Raw genomic sequence first — 11,097 nt, 5'->3', positions numbered from 1 at the left:
TAGTTGTTTGACCCATTTACTTATAAAAATTGACCAAAACCTCTAGAAATTCTTAAAATGCAGGCCTGCCTTATATTTAACACCATTAATTGCCTCTGAGAAGGTGTGAAAAGACATCAGGTGTGAATACTTGAAATGTTGGAGAAACCTGAAGAAGGCCAAATGAAAGCCATATGCAATTTAAGAGGAAGAGTCTCTTTCTTAGCCCATCAACCTGGTTGGAATACAGTGCTTGATTGGTATTTTTCAAATTCCTTCCAATGTTAAAGATCCTAACATTCTAATGGAAAACAGCAGCAATACAGCTAGCACAAATTTCTACAGCTAGATCTCATTTAAGAGGTTTGTTTTGTTTTCCCACTGATATTTTAGTGAAGACATGTAGTGCTATAACAAATGGCCATCTGATGAAGTGAAACATTATTTCTGACTGAGAATAAAAGAAACTCTTACCTTATTTCTCTAACAAGTGCCAAATCTCCAAGTTTAGCCACTGGATCTTTTGCTGTCATTAAAACAAAAAGGCTGCATTTCTAGCAAAAATTGAGTTGTTAAGAAAAGTTTCTCCTTGGGAGCTGAAGCTTCTTGAAGACTGAAGTTTCTTCAAGATTTTCTCATTCTTTGTTCCTCAGTCCAAAGCTTCTCAAAATTAATTGTGGTAGACAAAGATAAGTCTAAATGTTCACATAGAAACATTTTTTCAACCTAAGATCAAAGAGATGTAAGAAAACCAGGATGGAACATGGGTTAGTCCACAAAACCCAATACAGACTGAAAGTGTTTTAAAAAATATTTTTTAAGTGATATGAGTTTCAAAAATTCCCAAAATTCTTTTACCTGTATGCTTTAACTAAAAGGGAAAAATGGGTCTTGTTGAGATTCCTGCATGACTAGTGTGGTCTTGATAGATACGGGATAACTCTGCCCAGGCTAATAGGAGTGCTCTCATCTGTCACTTTGGGAACTGTGTATCATTACTCCTTGCTGGATTGACCATCTTTAACCAGGAATAGAAGTTAATTCAGTCCATATTTGCATGAACATATGGATACTTCATAATATTTATCTTAGAGAATGTTAGTATAAATGTTTTTCATTGTGTGACAAAAATTTCCTTCCATCTCCAGTAATGGAATAGCAGAAAAAGACAATTTCTTCTCTAGGTTCTTCAATTTAAAGATTGCATCATTACCAAAGGTTGTCTATGGCTTCCTTAGTCTTTAAAGCTTTAATAATCTGAGTACATAGTTCATTAAATTTAAATAGTCTACTTACAGCTTGCAAACTTTAGTCGTCAGCCATTGAGATGATATGCCTTTGAGACATTCTTGTTTCAGCTAGATATGTTTCTGGCTCTTTTTGTACTTTTTAAGTTTTGTTGTTATTTTGTCTTTATTCCTAGAGAAAAATAAACCTCCCTTTTAGGTCTCTGCTGCTGCCAAAGCAGCCCTTAGTAATACTTTTGTCCAAATAAAGTGAGAATGAGCAGTCACTGTAGAAATGCTGTAGATAAAATAAAGAAAAATCTGTGTAGACACAATCGAGTCAAAGAGAACACAGAATATGGGAAAACAGAATATGGGAAAACAGAAAGTGAAAACTTTCAACTAGACCACCGCTTCTCCTGTTTTAAAAGATCAAAGATCTCCAGGTACTCCTACGAAACATCCATTTCAAAAACTAACCTAGATTTTACCTAGTTCTAGTTACTTTAATCTGGAATTGAATTTTCCCAAAGATACAATAAGTGGTGCCAAAATTAGAGCTTCTGTTTGTTTAACAATGTGACATAAAGTCATTCCAATGATTGCTAACAGCAAACTCTTTCAATGTCCTGGTCTTTTTGACTAAGGCACTGATTCAGTACATCCTACTGTGCTGAGTCACTAGTAGAGAGGCTCCACTGAAGACATCTAAAAGCTGTGTCTCCAGTACTAACCTCAGGGAATCATGACTCTCATACTGCCACCAATGATACTTATCCACCAATGCGTATTTTCCACTGAATGCAGCTTTCCCTCGAGGTACATAGTGGGGTTCCCCATTCCTCTGCCTATTGAGTGCATCTGGATTCTGTCTCTGAAGTGGCATTGTGGCTGAAATCTGATCTCATGGTCAGATATAGAGTAAAAAAGTGAAATGTGTAAGTGCTGTTGCTTGCAATTTTTAAAATAATATGAAAGGGATATTATATCTTCCTAATAAAAGAGTAATCATTAATACACGACGTTTATTTTTTAAAAAGGAGATGTAACTTCCATCCAGTTGTTAAAATATTAACCAGTAAGCAAAATGTTGAGGAATTAATCTCTATTGTGAAAATTGCTAATAACACTAGCAGTGCAGGTAATCTCAATAAATCTGTATTCTGAATTAGAGCAGAAGGAAGAGGACCTTTTTCACATGTAACCCTATCACCTAGTATCCATCTCCCTATTTATTAAACTGTACATATGTTTGTACTGGCTGTATCTCCAATGGGTAAGAGATACAGCTTTGTATCTACTATTCAAAATTAGATACTCTTATAAAGACCATCATAGGACAATATGTCAGTGATGGCTTCAACAACTGAAATCTCGTGCTAGAGACAAATGCCAGACAATAAACAGAAATAATGGGCAACCATATGGACATTCAAAGTGTTAAATGATTATAAAAATGATAACCCCATTTTAGATTAACAAGAAACGCAGTTATCCACAAAATTAATTGTCCAGATTCAGTATTATTTCTTGTGTGTTCTCTATGATCTAGATTCAACTAATTCCTAATATTTTTTATACTCAAAATTTGAATGTGCTGACATGGAACATGAACCACTATCCTCTGTGGAGACGTATCAGTTAGCAATATCTAAATAAATCATAGTATCCATTTTGCTTTGTAAAAAAAATAGAAAGCTCTGTTTGTAAAGTAATAGCCTCTTCTAAATTTTTCTAGGGAAACTTAAGAAAATATATTTGAAACAGAAAATATTGCTTATGAACCTAACAAGAAAAAGCAAAGTAAACTCAGAAAATTAACTGAATTATTAAGAACCATGCAGCTGGAACTCTTACTTTCCTAGTCTCACCAAACCCCAGAAACTAATCAAGACAAAATATGGAAGAATAAACTTTGTATAGCACAAGATTAATGGATTGTATTTAGACTTTGAGAGTTGTCTAGGAAACCGAAAGGGGAAAAAAATGAATTTCTGGCTGAGAGGCTTACAGACAATTCTGGGCTGAATTTGGTTGTTACTACACAAGGAGGAAAATGCACAGAAAGTCAACATGAAAATAGAGTGCTTTATACCTGTGGTTTAACACAGCATATGAAAAACGTACATGGTTTTCTTCAAGGTGTTCATTCAAGTATCATGGAAGTACCAAATAAAACTTACCCAAGCCCTAAGTTTGGAATGTTTTCCAAATGGATTATGGAAATATGACTTCGATCTAGTCACTACCTGTATGTGATAAATCCAAAGGAGCAAAGCCTGTGAGTTACAGGTTCTGCCACCTCTGTAAAAGGTGTCTCGTGTCATGTTGAAATTTAGGTATATCAATGAAATTTAGGACTAATTAGGGGGCTGTAGCTTTAAGTAATGCACACTACAGAATGATGGCCAGTGTTATAGCAAACAGCTACTAGAATCCTAGTATTCTTCCTATTATAACACAAAATAAATATGTAGGACACAAATAACACAAATTGATATGTAGGAAGTGCATGACAAGTAACTTAAACTGATGTTAGTAAAAAACTTTCAGGAAGACCCCTTTAATATTCATATCTTCACTCAGTAGGAAGAAATTCTTTTCTAATACAGGTTGAATTTTTTTTTATATTGCTTTTGGTCAGAACTTCTGTCTCGGGTCAGACTTTTTCATATGATCATTTTGGCCTTAAATATTAGTGACAGGCTTTTCTTCAGACATTTCATCTGAATGGAAGTAAACATTAGGATTCCCGTCTTTCATTTCAGTCTGACCTTGGACTCTTGGGCAATTTTGAGATTAACCACTTGTTTCTATCATCAAATTTATTCCACTCAGACCTAAAATAACTGTATAGATTGCCTTTCTTACTGTAAACCCTAGGACTTTTGCTTTCTTCTGTTATACACAAGTTTTACAGATGATTGGATTTTAAGTTAAAATACAGTTAAACAGAATTTTTTAAAAATATTCAAAGCTCTTTCTGATGAGTGGAATTTGCTTTGCTCCTTGACAGGGTGCAAGATTGCAAGTTAGGCCTATGCCTTCTCTCATCATTTAAAAGTGCGCGTTCTCTCTCTGTCTAACATAAAAGTTATCACAGAAAACCTGAATTTTTGGACACAGTTTAGGTTTAGGGAATTCTTTCCCTCAAGAGTGCTTTTCAATGGAAAACACACTCAAATATCTGTTCAAATAAGAACAATTCGTCTGTGGTCAAAAATGTTTCACTTTGACGGTCCCTGTGGAATTAGGTCATCTTTTCTAAAATGTGTAGAGCTTCTTCATTTCTATGACTTAATACTCTAATTTTGTAGTCTCCCAGCTTGATCCTTAGTACTTAACCACTGCACAATCACATATACATTCAAAAGTAAACAATAGTAAGCAATAGTAACTGGAGAGAAATTTCAGTGCTCAAGGAAATCAAGTTGCCAAGTTAACTGCATCTGAGAAAAAAAAAATCCTGTGTTTTTCAGTGGGACAGAGGTGAATTTACCCTCAGCTTTCCAAGATCACCATACATATATTTCAATATTAATAAAAAGGGATTAAAAACATTGTCGTATCAAAGTCTTGGTACAGTTACACAGTTGTACTCTGTGACTGGCTTTTGAGAAGGCAGTGAGGGTTGTTTGATAAGAAAGTGCATTCAGTTTAACATCTGAAAACTTCTAATCTGGACATAATTAATATTAGACCAAGAACTTTGGTTTTCTGAGAGTATACTTCTGACCAACACAAATTCAAAATCCCTCAGTGTGTCCAAATACTAAAAGATACTGCAATAGCACATGAGAAAGGGCAGAGTTTTCAGGATACTCAAACCAACGTAGGCAAGAATTTCAGACACATGGGCACAAATTCAGGCTACATGGATTCAGGAAATGTCTACTCCTATCCCAGGACAACCAGACAGTGAAAGGCCATGATTTATGAGAAATTATGGCAGTCTTTTTCTCAGTTAATACAGTAGCCAGGCCACATAGTGCTATGTTGCTCTATATAAAGGAACTACTGTTCCTGTGAACAATTAATTCACTTTTATTACTTGCTCATTTTAATTATTCATCTGTATTTCTGTAGTTATTTTGAACAGAAACTTGTAACTTCTTAGAAACTTGTATATAATCATATATAATAATACTTAATGGTTGAGCAGAGCATGCAACAATTAGTGCTAGCCCCAAATTTCACACACGCATAAAGGAAGTTTCTCACTTCATATTGTTCTTAAAATAAATAATGTTAAAAGACAAAAAACACTGCTCCCCTCTCATATCAAAAAAAAGAGAGCCTAATATTAAATAAGCAATGTCTAATTTAAGCATAGATAATCTATAAATGTATCCCTGTTCCAAGATCTTCCTGTTAAGTTGTTATACTGGGGTATAGTAAAGGGGACCACAGAGCAAACAGAACTGATACTCTTCCCAGCCATTTTCTGGCATCTGCAATATCCCTTCAGGTTTCCTGGTGTCCTTCATACTTTCATTCAGGAAATCCTGCAAAAAAATACATGGATGTGCCTGATGCAGTGCAGGTGCAGAGAGTCAGCTGTATGTGCTGTTCAGCTGATCTATGTGTATGTAGTAACTTAAACACATGTGAAACATCAGCTTTGCTGAGCAGGTTGCTCAACAGTACACATTTGCAATCGATATATCTGGGATGGGCCAGACTCACTGCATATGGACTACACAGTCAATATACACGTATTCAAAATGTGGTCGTTTGATAAGGATATATGGCATCCAGCAAGTTGACAGATCAAGCCAGGAATCAAGTAGCAGGAAAAACAACTCCAGGTTGAATGAGGCACTTCTGCACGTGGTAGCTCTATGATTACACTTGCATAAGTAAAACTACTCAGTAAGAAGAGATCAATAACAATAAAGAATTAATAACTAGACAAATAATTAATGTGAGTTTAAATAACCTTTTCCTTAAGGTTTTTACATGAGAAATAGCCCCATAAAAGCTTAAGCTCTTTTATCAAATTTAAACTTTTTTAGTTGCATTTTTTACAGTAAAACACATTCGATTATCTGTCTTAATTGGTAGAGTAAGTGATCAGTAATTTTTTATAGGAATGCTTACCAAGACTGTTGACCAATTTAAATTTTAGCAACAATTTGAAGTGACAGTTTTGGAGTGGGCTGGCTAGTGTGTTTCCTTTGGTTTTTTTCCTTGGTTGTTTTTTTGGGAGGTTTTGTTTGGTTGGTTTTTGTGGTTTTTTGGTTTGGTTTGAGTTGTGTTTTTTTGTAGTGGAAATAGATAATTTTGGGATGTATAATGAACAAATGAGAGACTAGATACTTTTGTGACCTAGAATTTAACTTGCTTACTCCTCTTTAGGATTACAGTGGTAGTACACACACATTATGGTTACTCTAGAGCATATGGTGCTCCTACTCTATGTTTTGAAGCAATATAGTCCTTGCCTGAGCTGCTCTTATTTCAAGTTCCTGTGCTTTACCTCATCATAAGACAAGGAAAATCAAGCAATAACACTATCACAGTCATCTCCTAGGGATAACAGTTTTTCATAAAGAAAATATTGATGAAAGCAGATTAACTGTTTGCAGGATGCCAGCTCCAATATCAAGGCCCTATGGGAGGGCAGTCAATACCAAACCTAGAGAGAGAGACCATTGGCAATGTGCTTCAGAGCTTTTAATCAGGACTAGTAGCTGTAATGAGTAACAGCAGCTTTCCAATGAAGAGGATGCAATTTCCTATAGATGGATTTTATGGTGGTTGACACTTGATTTGATGGACTCACTGAAGCCACAGCTCAGTGTGTACATTTGTTCTATAAGCAGGCTAAACTAAGGACCATCAATTATATGATGATATTTTAAACCTTCTATTTTTTCAAGTGAGGATGAAAACATAATAGTCCCTGCAAATGACAATAGTATATATTAGAGATTAACAGCTATAGCGTAAAAAATTATAAAGAGTTACACTGAGTGGCAAATAAGCTAATTAGACTTTTGAAAGTTAAGTTCCTAACTTACTAGAATTTTGTGATAAAGAACAGAGTAAATGTAACCTCCTGAAACTTACTTTCAGTAGTCATTTTCAGAGTTCAACAAAGAGACCATCTTAACATATAAAGTACCAAATATCAGAAACTTGCGTTTATTTTGCCTTAGGTTGAACTCAAGCAGAGTTCAAGCAATTTTTTCATTTGTCACCTTATGGTAAGAATAGCACATGGGTAAAAAGCGCCAGGATTTGCACTTTAGAGAACAAGGTCGCAATTTTCTTCCCTCATACAAAAATCTCTCTTAATATCTGCTGTTCTCTGATCGACCCGAAGTTGTGGGAATGCAGCAATGTATTTAGTACATAGCATATACATAACAAATTTTGCAGGGCTGAGAATATGCTCAGCAGAAGGAAACAGATACCATCAGTCAGAACATTCCATCTTCCATCCCACCATCCTTTTTGCTTCTAAAATCCTTAGTCTTCTGAGGGCACATAAATTTATCTCCATGCATAATCTTTACAAGGTACAAGTTAACTCATCTAATGCTATCTGATGAAGAAAAAGAGGTGAAAACACGAAATGTGTCATCAGCATATTGATTAAAACCCCCATATTTTCTATACTTTCACCTTTCACTTGATCATTCCCCACTCCAGGTTACCTGATAATACAGGGAAATGACCAAACTACCACTCTGACAGAATCTGAGAGGGCACTGGGGAATTGTTGCATGTTCTCCAATGAAAATGTGAAAGTCTCTACCTCTGCTAGCATCTAGTGTTATCTAAACAGAACTTTACAATACTGAGATCAATTGGCACAGCTAAGAAAATCAGTACGGGCATTTCTGTTCCTTAGAGGGAAAAATCATAAGCTCGCAACACAAGCATCATTTCTATAAATATCAAGGCCTAATAAACAACATATCTCTTTAACAGGCGCTCTAAAGCTTCAAATGACTATACTAGCTCACATTCTATTATTTAAAAATCTTTCTTCCCAAAATGGAGATGTGCAACAGAGCAAAAATTAAATATTAATCTGTTAGAGTTAAGTCTTCTGTTGAAACTGTTTTACTGACGAATCAATCATGAAAGCACAAACATTATATGTTTTTTAAAAAATATAATAGTTATTACTCATTTATTTATTTTGAAGTGACACAAGGACACCACAGGCATATTGATTTGGCACCGTAAAAATACAAATTAAAAACTTCATTCTTTCATATCACTCCCTCAGGTACAGGCCTCACTTGCTACTCTGAGTATCACCTGAGACCCAATCCTGCTATCTTATGTGGATTGAGATGGTGATTTGTAAACAGTGGGCTCCTTATTCTGTTGTACAGTTTTGGGGTTGTTGTTGTTGTTTTTTAATTTCTACTGTTTGCTCTTGGTGATAATTTTCAAATCAATACTACGATAACGTACATCATTTTAATGTGAATGTGTGTCTAGAGACCACTACTTGCAAATCCACATATCAAAGTGATCTTGAATAGATATTTTCCTTTTACCTTTAGTAACTCATGACTTAAATTATTACTGATAACAATGAATGAAACAATAGATAAATGGACAATCACATGAAGAAATATAAAAATTATTATGCTGATTTCTTCAAACAGTCCTATTAAGGAGCACATATTAAGCTAGCCAGCAATGTTACAGACAAAATCTGAACTGTGGATGGCTGATTAATTAACAGTTGGTGAGCCCATTCTCTTATACACACAGACACATAACCATGCAAAAAAATGGCACAGAAAGAAAATATTTTCTTATATATCTTTTATAAAATCTATCTAGTAAGACAATTTCTTCAAATACCACATATATATTGAAAATATCAGTAACAAACCACCTAGATTTTATTCCTGGATCATCAGAATCTGAGATGCTCAGAATCTTATGAGACCTGCAGTTCCTGAGCCTGAATATCACCAGATATTTCTTCTTAGGAAACAAGGTCACTTTTATGAAATGCTATGAATTAATTTAGTATACCTTGATTATAAAATGGTCTGATTTTGCAAGTAAGACTATTGCATCACAACATTACATTAAGAGTAAGAGGCCAGATATCATATTTAACAAGGTTAAAATGAAAAAAATCACACCATCATCACAATCAGTCAGTACAAAATGGCTTTGAATTCCCCATTCCATCTTTGGCTCTACCTTAACAGCAAATCAGAGGGTAAAATCCGATTCTGAAATGTGGAAAAAATCATATTGCTAAGATTTATTTTGGGTACAATTAAATGTTTTGCCATCTTACCTGAATGAAGGAGAATGACAAATCACTGCAAATCCCAGCATCCAAAAATAATGTGATAATATATGTCTCCTCCTGAAATAGTCCAGATTTCCATCCACAAAGCCTTACTAATTAATTATAATTTCAGTATTCTCAGTGGAAAAGAAAACACAGAGACCTTTCCAGAATCCTCTCTAATTCTGCCTCCGCTTCCTGTTCTCAGTCTCACTCTATGGCACCCAACATATATCAGAAAACAGCTTATTAGGAGAAGGGGGGGTGGGGGGTGGGGGAATGGAGGGGGAGAAGTGAAAAAAATGCAGCACCTAACGTGGCAGCTCCACCTACTGGTAAAGATAATGAACACGTACAAAGCATCAGTTTATGAGGCTGCTTTATCCCAGTTTATTCTGACCTACACTTCAAACAGCTCCTGCGCAGTAAGTTCCTCCAGGCAAGAAGCAGAACAGACCAACAAAACCACACCGATTATTGAATGACCATTTTAAAGACTTTTGCTTAAAATAATTAAATTTTAAAACAGTTGGCTAAATACATTCAGTAGAGCATTTAGTTTTAAATGTGCTGTTTCCTTTAAAAATCCATGGGAAGAGAGGACTGTGTAAATAGAGAGCACAGACACTGACTGCATCCCCAACTGGTGTGTGCTGAACTTGCTGATTCTCTTGATACTGTCTTATTCATTAAATACTAATATGCATTTTTGGCATCATGTTGATTTCTTTTATGTGCATGAAACACACTATGCTTAAGTCAAAAGCATAGCTCAAACTTTTCCTCTTTGACAGAATTCCTGGGCATGTGCAGATTTACATCTGCTTACCTAGGATTTCTGTGGCCATCCTGGGAAGAATTATCAGAGCAGTGACTCCAGCACCACCTCGTCCACGGGCAACAGTGTTGAGTGAATAATGCGCTTCAGGCAACATATTATTTTGTCCTGCGTGTCAGTTTGAACAGTATTGTGTCTGTGGAAAGCAAGATGTAGAAACGCTGAGCAATGTCAGCAAGTGTGTGCAATGTATCGACTCATAGCCTTGGGTCAGAGACCACTACAGTTCCAAACTAATTTAAAATCAAGCTACCAGCTTCATTCAGTCATTTGGAATTTAATGAACAAATGTTATTCAACAAAACAAGAAAAAAATAACATAAGACACAATGAATATTTTGCTCTCTGGTAGCTGCTGTATTTTCTTTAAGTACCGCTTCAGTAGTGGCTAGAGGTACCCCATTCTCTGTCCCGCTGGTCACATACTTGGTTTTGGAAGCGAGGACTCCAGGACAGCCAGCACATTTCCAGCCTGACGGCCACTACCAAATCACAACTACACAAAGCAGCAGTCGTGGTGACAACTGCCTACAGCTGATGTCCCTCATCTGTAATATCATACAGATATCCTTGTTTAAATTAGCATACTTAAACCACAATCCGTAAGCATTTGTGACACACTCTGAGTAGTCCTTTTCATTTCAGTTATGCTTGCTGTGTACTCGACAGATATAAATACCAAATTCCTGAATTTGACTAATAACAGTAAACAGAAGTAAATTTTCAGGGGATGTATGTATTCTGTATGTACAGAATAATCTCTGTATATTAAGTGA

This window comes from Nesoenas mayeri (genome assembly GCF_963082525.1).
Source record: "Nesoenas mayeri genome assembly, chromosome: 6".
NCBI classification, from domain to species: domain Eukaryota; kingdom Metazoa; phylum Chordata; class Aves; order Columbiformes; family Columbidae; genus Nesoenas; species Nesoenas mayeri.
Note: the sequence above shows the minus strand (reverse complement) of the source record.